Here is a 14,680-nt window from a genome sequence, read left to right as displayed (position 1 = left end):
AAAGTTATATTTTTAAAAAGGGAAGTAAGTCTTGCCATTCTCTTCCTAAAATCATCCCATAACTTCTAATTAATAATGGATATTTAATGATAATTTTATCATTGGATTTACAGTTCTTCAAAATAGGACCCAACTTACTCCATCCTCAGTTTTATCCAATATTCAGTCTCTAACCTATGCTTCAGCAACTACTTTCCATTGCTAGCAATAAGCTGGGTCTTTTCTAATACTGTTTCTGAGAATCTCTGTTCCCCTATCTTAATATGAAAAAATATAAACCAAGGACCTCAAGACCTAACTCAAAAGATAACTCTTTACTAAAGCCTTCTTTTCCCTTGTTTTTTTTCATTGTAAAATTTTATATTTATTTCTGAAAAAAATAAAGTTTAATTTTAAAAAAATCATACACACAAAAACAACTTCTGGTTCATTTTAAAGTCTCCTGCTGGGTCTCTCATAGCTTCTCATTGAGTCCAGACCAGGCAGAGAACTACCCCAGTGGACAGAGAGCCAGCCCCTCTTGAATAGGACAACAGCAACTGCAACTCGGACTTGAACAAATGCCCATGACCTGAGTGACTGAGGTTGGCTTTCCAGGTGGTTCAGAAGGTCGGTTTCTTCATCAGCAGATAAACTCTAGAATCCACTTCAAATCCATGCAGGTTGTTGGCATCACCCTGCAGCCTCATGAGCAGGGCCTCATAGGACACGTGGGCAGCGAAATGTGTTGCTGTTTCAGTAGAAGTTTCGCCTCCCTCAATCCAGTACACTTTTCCATACATTCCATACTCAAATTGGTCAACCCTGGAAGGTCTATCATCTGTGGGGTTATATTCACCATCATCCAAGGTACCATCTTCCTACAAGGTACTGGCTATGACCAGCTGGAACTTGTCACCCAAATCTACAGGGTAAATCTGAATGTTTACATCAAAGATAAGGTCCATCTTGAAAGATTCACTCTCACAATGCAGTGGGGACACTTGGTCAAACTTCTTGCCCTCTGGGTCAATGTCTTTCACATCAAAAATATCTTAAACAGAATTCCAGCCACGCTAAAAGGGCAATGAGAGTAGCACAGGGGGACTGAGTGCGCAACCACTACTAGGAGTATGCACACCACTTCGGGTGGAGAAAACGAGGGAGAGGGGGGGGGGAAAGGTCATAAAATTCTACATTTAGAAATAGCCATCTGGCATCTGGACTCAGTTTAGATGATCCCAATTCTGTTGATCATATTCTGGAGCCAAACATATGCCCTCTCCGTCAGGCCTAATTAGGGTGTTGACCTTGGTCACATCAACATCATAGAGCTTATGTACAGCTGGTTTGATCTGGTGCTTGTTGGCCTTGGCACCCACATTGAACACGTGTGTGCTGTTGTCTTCTGTCCTCTTCATGGCTGACTTGGAAGTCAGAGAGAACTTAAGGATGGTATAGTGGTCATGCTTATGTCTCCTGAGGATATTGAGACTGCCTTCAGAGTCGCATTACCTTCTGTGTGGGAAGGTGAGTGATGTGTGGATATTCTTTATTTTTAATGGCTGAGGACACCTTTCTTCACTTTCCTTGCCTTCAAAACCTTTGCAGTAGCCTCAACTTGGGAAGGGGCAGGGACTTCCTTCTTTGTTTTCATTGCCATCTTCATGGGCAAAATAACAAGCCTTCCTTTCTCCTCAAGTCTTTTATCATTTTTTGTTGTTGTTGATGTTGTTGATACCTTTCATAGCTCATACAATTTATAAACAGCTGAGTTTGTATGTACCTTTCTATTTATTTTGGACCCCTAACATTTTAATACTGATCAATCTACATATCCCCAGGTCCTAGCTAAGTGCCTGGTCAAAGGTGAATATTTTAGAATTATTGATTAAATCACATCGAGGCCAAAACCGGTTTGGCTCAGTGGATAGAGCGTCGGCCTGCGGACTGAAAGGTCCCAGGTTCGATTCCGGTCAAGGGCATGTACCTGGGTTGCGGGCATATCACCAGTAGGAGATGTGCAGGAGGCAGCTGATCGATGTTTCTCTCTCATCGATGTTTCTAGCTCTCTATCTCTCTCCCTTCCTCTCTGTAAAAAATCAATAAAATATATTTTAAAAAATCACATCGAGATAATACTGATTATCAACTAATATGTGGGTAATTTATTCTTGCGATATTGTGCTCATTGAATGCTATTGTCAACTCCTTTTTTCCATTTTTACTTTTGGGGGTTTATATAGTAATACAAATATTTTATCCAACACAAGTTAGATAACAACTATAATATTATTTTTCACAATGATTTTAGAATATATCCAATAACATAGCTATCACTAGTATAAAGAACATTTGAAATAGTGCTTTTTCTTTCCTTTATAGGCCAAATAAGCTGAAATTTTGGAATTAGTCTCTTCTGCTTAGTACCATGACAAACATTACCAGGGAAGCCAAGCTGTCTATGAATATGGCACAGATTACTCAGAATTCATGAAGCAAGCACATGCTATTATTAATATTAATATCGTTATTATTAGTACCAATACAATTTCCAAACATGTCACTTGGCCTGCAGCATATAGTTGGATAAACAGGCCTAGCATACTTTCCTTCCACTGACCACAAATGTCCCTAGTTCTGTATAGCATTTACAGAAACTGCACATCTCTAACTCATTACTTAAATAAACTGGCTTTATTTAAGAAACTGAAAGGAATATCTCCATAATACATGACTGGTTAGCATTCATAGGTTGCATAGTCATGACTATGGTAATGAAATGAAACAAAATAAGAAAAACAAATAAATTATGCATTTACACCCTTTAAAAGTTTAATCATGGAAATTTGATGCTCTAGGGTGAGTCAAAAGAAAAGAGAAAATATGTACAGTTAGAAAGGTAAGATTTTCCCATGCATTAAATGGCCTGAGGGCTGTACTTACAATATGTCACTTAACTAGTCAGGCACCCCTAAAGTGCCTTACTGCTTAATCGTGTAATGGTCTCAGTCTGTGTGGCACGTGGACTATTGCCAAACAACTCCGGTTTTACTTTTACTTTCTACCTCTCATTGTTTCCTTTTTTTCTTATTCTCTCTTATTTTTAATATGTGTGACTTTATCCCTCGCCCCTAAAATACACACATAACTCACCCAAAGTGATTCTCTATAAGGCTTGGACAAATATAATTTCTGAGAGATATTTTGAATATATTTTATGACATTGAGCCTAATTCTGAGAAAGAAAGTTAGAAAACTCTCCTCCACAAGGATTTTATTCAGCCCACTTTTAAACTTGATCCATAATTTGATCGAATGCTCTTGGGCACTATTAAATAGTAATAATGAACTTCACCTAAAGCCCTTAGTAATTTTGTTCCACATTTCCTTCTCTAATTATCCACTATTCCCTATTTATTATTACTTCATTCTCTGCCTTGAGGCTGCCTAAAAATACTAAGAATGATAAATTAAACAATACATTTGGTACCAAGTTAACCTGTGGGGAGGGTTATAATTTAATAGATTGTCTTCTGAATTAATTATTTCTGAATTATTTAATTGCAGTTTCTAAACAAATTTCTTAGAATATGTGACAGAACTTTTAGGATATTTCTAATAAAATTATTATAACAATCACAGTTCCATCATTATTTTAGCTAAATTTTACATTAATTTTATTATAAATCTACAGATTTATTGATTATATTTTTACTAACAAGCATTGTCTTCTATAGCATTTAACAATATTTTCTTTAGTATCTCACTAGTGCAGACATTAAATCACTGTCATTTTGAAGCCAGTGCCTTTTCCCTCTTAAGTAACAATAGTCATTGACTTTTATATTAAAGTCTTAAGAGTCTCACTATAAATATAGTGTTTAGATCAATGACTACTTCAGAGAACATGATGGTTCTTCTTACACTAATTACTTACCCCATCAGTCTCATTAAAGTTCTGTGACAACCAATTTCTGTTTCTTTGAGCTAAAAATATCCTCATTTTATATGTCATTTAGAAGAATTCACATTGTAAGATGGCCTCCATGCTATTTGTGGAATGAAATTTAACCCATTTTGCACAATGATTTTTAGTTTTTCTGTTGGAGAGGCAGAAGTCTTATGGAAGTCTCTTACAATGCTGATAAACAGAAACTTGTCACCCATTTATCAGCAGCAGCAGGACCAGAAAACCTGGAACAGCTCATCTGGTTTTAACCTCTGGAATTTTCCCAAATTAATTACCTACTACATCCAGCCCACAAAAGCCTTCTCTGATTTCATGTGTGAATGGCTGCAGTGGTGATCCACAGCTCTTTACAAGCTCCTTTAATACCTTGAACTGCTGGACAGCTGCTTTATAATGCTGTGAAAAGCTCAGTGGTAGAAAGGACGTTTTCACTGAGTGTTAGGATATTATTCAGCTGAAAAGTCTTAATTTCAAAAGTATATTGAGTCTTTTCATATCTGATATTCTTTTGCATGTTGTTTAATCTTAACAACAGAAGTAGACTAAGTTTATTATGTGCAATTAGTCATGGACTAGTTTTACTATTACACCTAGAATAATGTATAGCTCCTATATGCCTCAAAATGCTGACAATTGCCTCAGGGAAAAAAAAAATTAGGAAAGTAAACACATTTCAAAAAGAAAGTGAAATTCTCATATAGTACAGATAGGGAGTATAAACTGCTATAAGGACTTTAAAATACTATGTGAGATTATCTATCACATTTAAACATGCACGCACCCAAGTGACCTAGCAATTTCATAAATGTGTATGGTGGTTACACAAATGTGTTCACCCTGCTTCTTCGGTTGTACATTAGTGATGTGTGCATGCTTCTTGATGCCCATATTGCTTCAATTAAAACAGCAAAACACTTTAAGTTGACATATTGTAAACATATCCATGAAATGTTAATATCTATTTTTTTAGTTCTTTATTGTTTAAAGTATTACATGAGCCTCCTTTTTCCTCCATTGACCTCTCCCAGGCAGCCCCTATCCCCCAGCACATGTCCTCACCCCCCCACTGTCTGTGTCCATTAGTTATGCTCATATGCATGCATACAAGTCCTTTGGTTGATCTCTATATATTTTAATTGACCATTAGCATCATCATTCCCTCAGTTATATACCTTACAGACTTCAATTTGATTCATCTCTTTCTTCATTCAAAATGCCATAAATTATTTAAATTTTGGTTTTGAAATATGTTTTACAATTTTCTTATTATGACTCAATTTGATCTTTGTGACCATTACTATTTTCCTAATGGAGAGTCTCCCCAATTCAAGCTTAAACAATTGAACTTCTTCAGATTGATCTTACTACATAAATTTCTAGTGTCTGTCTTAGAGAGTTTTCCTAAGTCAGTATTTTAAGAATTTGACATTTATGATTAAGTAGTTCCTTTAGGTACTTTGATCACCTGTAAGAAAATTATTGAACTACTAGAGGCCCAGTGCATGAAATTTGTGCACTTGGAGGAGGGGTCCCTCAGCCTAGACTGTGGCCTCTCGCAGTCCAGGACCCTCAGGGGATGTCCAGCTGCCGGCTTAGGCCCTATCCCACAGGGTCTAAGCCGGCAGTTAGACATCCCTCTCGCAATCCAGGACTTTCCCAGCCCAGGATGCCTAGCTCCTTACCACCTGCCTTCAGTAGAGGTGGGAGAGGCTCCTGCCACTGCCACTGCACTCGCCAGCCATGAGCCTGGCATCTGGCTGAGCAGTGCTCCCCCTGTGGGAGAGCACTGACCACCATGGGGCAGCTCCTGTGTTGAGCATCTGCCCACTGGTGGTAAGTGTGCATCATAATGATGTCATTCTGCAGTTTGGTTGATTTGCATATTAAGGTTTTATTATATAGATTTTGCCTTTATAGGCCATATATTTTCTGACCCTTATGATCTCGTTATTATTTATTCAGGTTTTCTTCAGAGAGACTTCCAACCTTCATACTTTATAGAAAATATATTCTCATGGCAGTTTCTTATTCGAAATGTTATTTTCTTTTCTCCCTATATTTATCTAAACTTCAACTATTCTACACTGGATCAACTGATCTCACCTTCTTTTATAGTACTTCCTCCATTTTTACAGAACACAGAGCACATGATTAATTACATGCTCACTTATTTGTAGTCTAGCAATATTATGTGCCAGATTCTGAACACAATAGTAGATATGCAGAGATGTGTAGAAAAGTTCTATGCCCTGTTCTCCAGAATATAGGTAAAAGTGAGGCTATAAATAAAAGTAAGAAAGCATACCTAGAGCATACTAGAGTGCTAAAAGTTGTAATATTTTTGAATATTACTGGATAATATTGAAAGTGAATATTATTATTTCATATTAGCTATATGAAATTTCCTAGAAAGAGCATTGTGGGGTTCACAGAGGGGGCTATGGACTGAGTTATTAAGTAAGCAGGGATAAGAAGTTTTCCATTTATGGGGTGAGGGATGGACTTTGAAGTAACAGAAGTTAGTATGTGCTATGTGGTAATATTATTTTCACATGTATTTGGTAAGGTTTTTGTGATTATACATTATTTTTATGTCATCATTTTTTAATCTCTCACAATGTCTGGGGACATTTTTAATCATAGTGGGTACTCGACAGGTTTTGTAAAAGGATTATATGGGTTGTAGTGGTAATGAATGCAAATTTAGGAGTCAGGCAATGTATATTGATGGTTTTCTAGCTTCATCCCCTGAAATTCCCTTAAATGGATTAATACTATTATATTCCAGAATATACATACAAATGCTGTTTTTTAGTAGTCATATTAATATATTATTTAACATTTCATTATATATGTAAATATAAATAAGTATGTGCAAAAATATAATTGTCCTTAATTTGATCCAACTGAGAAATTCTATGTCAAGTAATTAACACTGAACCTAATAAGTAGCAACTTCCCCCAAAATTATCGTTGTTAATATTTTTATGATTGTTTTGGCAATACAGTTATTCTATGTTCTGTCTAAATTAGTGATAAACTCTAATTTTAGAATATAGTACAATACAGAAAGTGAGATTAGGAGTTCAAAACTTTAACCATTTTCTCTTTCCATTGTTCTGCCTAAACATTTATTTTTTAAAACTAAAGCAAAGATTTGCTAGTCCTTAAGCCTTAGAACAATTAGTGGGGTTAATGGATGACAATGAGTGGTTGATACCAGTCAGAATAAACAGCATATGGTTTTAAATGATATGTGAGCAAGGCAAGTGTATATGCCCCCAAAGTAGGTGAATACTTTTTAAAGAATGTTTTATTTTTTGTAAATTAGTAATCCACACATGTAACCTATATGTTCATGTTGACTAATGTCACCCCAGTAAAATTTTTAAAAAAATTCATATATTAAAAACCTTAGAATGTGACTTAAAAATAAATAAATAAATAATGTTTGAAGATGAGGTATAAACTGCCTTTAAAATGTAGGAAAAAAATTAGCAATGGAGAAAAGTAAGAGATAGATGTCCTATTTTTATCTAAAATATTTAATATTTATTCCCTTGTGAGGAAAAGAGTAATTATTCAAATAAGTCCTTATATTTTGTTTATGTTTCATTGAAATATACACTTAGAGGCCAGATTATTGTGACCACCTGATGTTTGTAAGCAAATTAGCCATACACTGCATCGTATGGGATATGGAAGCCGAAGGCCTGTTCAAACACCTTTGCTGTCTGCAGTTACCAAGATAAAACGTCTCAAATTTGCACAGGAACACAAGGATTGGATAGTCAAGCACTGGAAAAAAATCATGTGATCTGATGAATCACATTTCCAGTTGCATCATGCAGATGGCAGAGTGAGAATTTGGTGGAAACAGCATGAAAGCATGCACCCCACATGCATGAGTACAACCCTTCAAGCTGGTGGGGGCAGTGCTATGGTTTGGGGCATGTTTTCCTGGCATTATTTGGGCCCTTTAATTCATGTGGAACAACGCCTGAATAGCACAACATACCTAAGTATCCTTGCTGATCAAGTTCATCCTATCATGTTGATGTCGTATCCCAATGGAGATGGCTTCTTCCAACAAGACAATGCGCCATGCCATGGTGCTTGTATTGTGCAGGAGTGGTTTCAAGAACATGAGGGAGACTTTACCTTGTTTAGGTGCCCCCACAATCACCAGATCTTAATCCAATTGAGCATTTGTGGGACCAAGTTAAAAGAGCCATCAGGCAGCTGGTTCCACAACCATCAAATCTCACAGAACTGGACAGTGCTATTCATCAGGCATGGTGTCAGATTCCTCACATCACCTTTCAACATCTTGTGGAGTCAATGCCAAGAAGAATCGCCACAGTATTGAAGGCAAAAGGTGGCCCAACAAAGTACTGATGGGGTGGTCATAATAATGTGGCCACTCAGTGTATATTGGAAATAGTAATGCCCTGTTTTTCCTTAATTAAATTTATTGGGGTGACATTGGTTAATAGGATAATATAGGTTTCATGTGTGGATGTCAATGCTACAAGATCTATATATTGCAATGTATGACCACCATACAAAGTCAAATCTTCTTTTGTCACCATATATTAGGCCCCTATGTTTTAAACATAACAATTTTTATTGTGCTTATTAAATTTACCAATGTACTGAACATATTTTAACTATCCATAAAATATTTTATAAAACACATATATCACAAGAATATATTGAATTGATTTGAAAAATTGAAAAAAACTCACTTTCAACAGAACTTAACTAAGGGGTTTGAGTTTCTTTAAATGACTATTGTATTTGGGATTGCTAAGATAAATTTTTGAGTGAAAAATATAAAAAATGAGTCTCAGAGGGAAGGTGAGGGTGGGAGGGAAAAGATTAACCTCTGGACATAGACAATAATGTGGTGAAAACCTGGGGTTAGAAAGGGTCAGTGGGGGTCAGGGGGGACATTTGTAATACTTTCAACAATAAAAATACCTGTTTAAAATCTGTTTCAACTGTATATTTATTTTTACCAAAATTTAACAAACTGATGACACTTCTATGCAAAATTAAAAAAACTATCAAATTAAGTAAATGTATATAAACAACCCCCAGGTGATAGAAATTTCAAAATGTCCGTGCATTTTTGCATAGCACAATTTAAATTGGTTTTTACTAACAAAATAAGAAAATAGCAGTGTGGCATTTGCAGATAATTATGGCTGAGTTGCTGCATTAATTTTGAAAAGATATTGATAATTGTTTTATGTTAATTGTGTTTTAAATAGCATCCGTAAATATTATAGTTTTATATGTATTTATTATATAATAATCTAAAATTGTTTTCATTCAAAGCCACCTAGCATGTAAATAGTGCCCTAAAATTTAAATCCATAGAAACAAATAATATTTCTACCTCTTTATTGATTTTTAAGTAGCATCAAGTCTACAAGAATAATAAAATTTGCTAGTTTCCCCTCAAAGTTAAGTCAATTAACTTATGTCAATTTAGTTTTTTTAGCAGTTGTTTTGACATATTATTTTGCATTCTATTTCAGAATAATACAAATATATACTTTTTCTTTAATTCATTTCCCTAAGTAGCAATAAAAATATTTTATAAGAATAATGTGTACTATTACCACCAAATCAACAGAAAAGAATACAGTTTATAAATGTGTTGTTAGGAACATAGAGAAATAATAAAACACAGCTTTCTTATACAGTTAGTTCATTATATTAGAATTCTCCCTTTTTTTAAGCAAACAATGGGATTTCATTTCATTTAGAGGTCAGCAAATAAAACCTACTGCATTTTCTTACTCAAGTTCTGTGTTTTCACTCATGTGTCAATTACCTGACATACTAGTGTGCACATAAATAAAATGAATGACCCATTCAATTGATATTTTTCTGAACATGCATTATACTATTTTAAATGGGAAATTCATAGTCGGAGTAATATTGTCACATTGATATATTTTTACAACTGGCATATCACAATTCTATATGAATTTATTTTAAACATACAAATGAATATTTTTTTCTTCCTTACAACTAGCTAATCTAATAAAAGAGAAACATGAAATTGACAACACCTCCGCTATGCCCCAAGCCATGCCCACCAGCCAATCAGAGTGACTATATGCAAATTAACCCAACCAAGATGGCAGCAGGCAGGCATGGAGCTAGAGCAAGCAGGAGGCTTGGTTACCCCGGTGATGGAGGAAGCCAAGCTTCCTGCCTGCCCTGGCTGGCTGTGGCTTTCGCTCAAGGCAACAAAGTTTTAATTATAGAAGATAAATAAATCCCAGATACTTCCTTCCAGCAAGCCTCCACTGGGAGCTTGGGTGGCTGGGGGCCGTGCCAGCCTGTAAACAGCCATCAGCCCCTCACCCAGGATGGCCACACCCTCATGGGGCGAGGTTCCCCACTGGAGGCCTTGGTCAGCCTGAAAACAGCCATCATCCCCTCACCCAGACTGGCCAGGCACCCCAGCAGGGCCCCCAACCCTGAAGGGGCTGTGGCCAGCCTGGAAACAGCCCTCAGCCCTTCACCCAGACTGACCAGACACCCCAGGGGGGACCCCCACCCTGAAGGGGCTGTGGCAAGCCTGCAAACAGCCATCAGCCCCTCACCCAGGCTGTCCAGGCACCCCAGCGGCACCCCCACACTGATACTTAATAATTCGCAATCTAATTAGGAAAAAAAGTATTGGTACATAAACATGCATAATGCAGACATGAATATGATAAATTCCCAATAAGAATCAAAAAGGTATTAAGAGGTTTGAGAGAATAGAGAAATTGCATATGGAGTGAGAACATATTAACAACTTATTTATATATACTAGGGGCCCGGTGCATGAAATTCGTGCACTGGGTGTGTGTGTGGGGGGGGAGTGTCCCTCAGCCCAGCCTGCCCCCTCTCACATACTGGGAGCCCTCAGGCGTAGACCCCCAACAACCTCTGATCACCTGATCGGCCCCTTGCCCAGGCCTGACGCCTCCGCCAGAGGTGTCAGGCTTGGACAGGGGACCCCCATCTCCCCCCGATCACTGGCTCTGGCCCCCGCCCAGGCCTGAGGCCTCTGGCCCAGGAATCATGCCTGGACAGGGGACCCCCATCTCCCTCTGATCGCTTGCTCCACCCCCCCGCCCAAGCCTGATGCCTCTGACCCAGGCTTCAGGCCTGGGCAAGGGGACCATCATATCCCCCCAATCCCCAACTCCGCCCCCCGCCCAGGCCTGATGCCTCAGCCAGAGGAGTTGACCCTCATCACCCTCCGATCACCAATCACCGGATCGGCCCCTTGACCAACCAGGCCTGAGGCCTCTGGCAGAGGTGTCAGGCCTGGGCAGGGGACCCCCAGCTCCCCGCAGTTGCAGGCTCCGCCCCTGCCCAGGCCTAATGCCTCTGGCTGAGGCGTCCAGCTCGGGCAGCGGGGACCCGCAGCTGCAGTGGCCCCGCGATCATGGGCTCCGCTTTAGGCCCAGGCAAGGGACCCCTAGCTCCCAGGACTGCCAGCTTCGACTGTGCCCAGCTCCCATCGCTGGCTCCACCCCTACTTCCTGCTATCACTGGCCAGGGCGGCAAAGTCGCCTGATTCTCCGATCATGGCTGGGGGGCAGGGCAAAGGTGGCCCCAGGGCCGCCTTTGCCCTGCCCCCCAGCTCTTAGCTCCCCCCTGGGTTTCCAATCACTGCCAGTGGCAGGGGGCTTCTTCCTGCTTTCCCTTTCGCCTCCCTGCATTGTGCCTACATATGCAAATTAACCGCCATCTTGTTGGCAGTTAACTGCCAATCATAGTTGGCAGTTAACTGCCAATCATAGTTGGCAGTTAATTTGCATATAGCCCTGATTAGCCAATGAAAAGGGTATCGTCGTACGCCAATTACCATTTTTCTCTTTTATTAGTGTAGATAAAGAGCCAGGGTTCCTAACAACTGAAGGCTCAACCAAATACCCCAAAAAACAGAAGTCAGTGCTGGATTGCTGTGGTGACCAGCACTGACTGCAGCCTGTGCTGGTGCAGCCACTCAGCACAGACTGCTGAGGGGGCTGTGGATCAGGCCTAGAGGGAGGCCTGCAGAGAAAGAGGCAGGGTCTGAGCCACAGCCTCTGTGGCAGCTGTTGATCAGCTGTTGCCTCTCTTTCTCTCCCGGCTTTGCCAGGAGCCTGGCCTCTGTTTCTCTCTGGGCCTCCGCAGGGGCTGCTAATGAGCCCCACCTCTTTGATCAGGCCCAGAGATAGGCCCAGAGATGCTGACTGGCATAGAAACCGACCAATCAGAACATAAGCTGGGTGAAGTGCTAGGAGCCAATGGCTGCCTAGGAAGCAGAGCTTTTGATGCTGACTGGCATCAAAACCAACCAATCAGTGGAAACGAGGGCAAAGGCAAACACCCCTCCTGCCCCTCTGGGAGAACCTTCCTGAGAGCAAGCAACCAGCCTGGACTTGAAAGAGATAAAGTACTAAATATGGGATACGTTTGGAGTTTGAAGTTAAATACACATGGGTGGCCAAAAGCCTGCTCCTGCTCCAAAAGCCTGCTCCTGTATCCCATTTGTTTATTTTCTCCTTAGTCTCTCTTGCCCTAGGATCTGTGTCTGTAAAGATATTGCTAGAACATATGTCTGCAATTTTGCTCCCTATGGAGTCTTGTAGGGTTTTTCTGGTTTCCCATCTTACATTCAAGTCCTTTAGCCATTTTGAGTTTGTTTTTGTATATGGTGTAAGTTGGTGATCTAGTTTCATTTTTTGCATGTATCTAACCAAAGTTCCCAGCGCCATTTATTAAAGAGGCTGTTTTGACTCCATTGTATGCTTTTACCTCCTTTGTCAAGTATTAATTGAGTATAGTGGCTTGGGTCGATATCTGGATCCTCTATTGACCAGCAGTTCTCAACCTATGGGTTGCAAACAATGAAAATACATTCTGCATATCAGATAGTTACATTACAATTCCTAAGAGTAGCAAAATTACAGTTATAAAGTAGCAAGAAAAAAAAAAAACACAACCAATCAGAACCTAATCTGGGTGAAGTGCCAAGAGCCAATGGCTGCTTAGGAGGTAGAGCTTTTGATGCTGACTGGCATAGAAACCGACCAATCAGAACCTAATCTGGGTGAACTGTGAAGGCAGAACCTAAGGTAGGGACTTAGGAGGGGTTTTAAGGGCCTCAGCTGTTTGATGTGAGGTGTAAGAAAGCGGTTCAATTTTTTAATGACTGCTTTGGCAAAATAATACATATGGTGGCTATCAGTCCAGATATAGGGATTATGTGTTTTTGTCTGCCAAGAGCATCTCCTCCTGCTGAAAAAGACTTTCCCCCCCCATTTAAGCAATACTATCTTATATAATATATCTATATTAATAAAAGGGTAATACGCTAATTAGACCTGGTCGACCAGCCATCTTCTGGATATCTGACTTCCTTCAAGACAAAGCCATCTAGGTGGAGGCTCAGTCAGAGGCCCTTAGGGGGAATCAGGCCTGCAGGAGAGGGCCATTGGGGGTGAGATCAGGCCAGCAGGGGAGGACAGTTAGGGGTGATGAGGCAGGCAGTGGCAGTTGGGGGAAATCAGGCTGGCAGGGGTGTAGTTAGGTGTTAATCAGGCTGGCAGGGGAGCAGTTAGGGGGTGATCCAGCTGGCAGGCAGAAGCAGTTAAGGTCAATAAAGGAGGCCGGCAAGTGAGTGGTTAGGAGCCAGCAGTCCCAGGTTGTGAGAGGGATGTCCGACTGCCGGTTTAGGCCCAATTCATGAGGGGGTCCCAGATTGGAGAGAGTGCAGGCTGAGCTGAGGGACACCCCCCACCCCAGTTCACAAATTTTGTGCACCAGGCCACTAGTTTTGATAATAAAAGTGAATGATTCAAAAAATAAGTTTTTTTTCATTATCTACTTAAAAATATTTCAAAACATATCTACTTAAAAATTTATTCTAAACATTCATGTAAAACTGTGATATCATACTCAAATTTTTTTAGCCATTACTCTTATTTTAAGATTAAGTTTAGTCATTTCTATTTCAATACATTAAAATAATCCTAAAATTTGTAGTTTTTTTATGGTTCAGTTTTTTTTTTAAATCTTCTGAGTATGTTCTAATTACATATTTCCAGGAATCACACTTCTGTTCTTTATTGTATGTCCTCTATAAAATGTAGCTATGTTTTCAAGAGAGTTGGATTATTTTAGTGCATTACTGATTTAGGAAAAGAGAATGGATATGATCAATTTCTATAAATTATAATATTATTTTAATTATTAATTTGCTCAGCTTAATGTGGTAATCAGTATAATATTTGCTTTAGCACCCATAGATGCTAAAGCATAGCATTGTAATACAATAGGTTACAACTTAAACGAAGAAAAAAAGCAGAGGCCAGTCACTGGGTAGTAATATTACAGGGGATATGCCTCAGAGAAAAGAATATTGCATTTCATGTTACTTTAACTTTATTACTGCACGCTCTATACAAAATACGCACATGAGGGAGTATGTCTATGGCTCAGTAAAGCTACATTAAAGTTGTGAAATGACTATAGATAGTTGGTCATACTCTAGACCATAAGTTACTCTGATTGATTTTTCTTTTCTTTACCCACAGAATATGTGATTTCAAGTGTGTATTGTTTTTATGTCTGAGTCTTGCTACATTCTACAGTAATCAACACTTTAAAGGAATGTTATATTCACATGTATTTCATAATTACTCATCTGCAAATGCTTAAAAT

General features: G+C 39.2%; 1 pseudogene; it reads right to left on the bottom strand.

Annotated features, from left to right (window-relative positions):
• Positions 1 to 464: 464 nt before the first annotated feature.
• Positions 465 to 1,033, bottom strand: LOC132226352 (DNA-directed RNA polymerases I, II, and III subunit RPABC3-like; annotated as a pseudogene).
• Between the last annotated feature and the right edge of the window lie 13,647 nt (positions 1,034 to 14,680).

This window comes from Myotis daubentonii, chromosome 2, assembly GCF_963259705.1.
Source record: "Myotis daubentonii chromosome 2, mMyoDau2.1, whole genome shotgun sequence".
NCBI lineage: Eukaryota > Metazoa > Chordata > Mammalia > Chiroptera > Vespertilionidae > Myotis > Myotis daubentonii.
The sequence above is the reverse complement of the archived record's forward strand: the minus strand, read 5'-3'. Positions and strand labels throughout refer to the sequence as shown.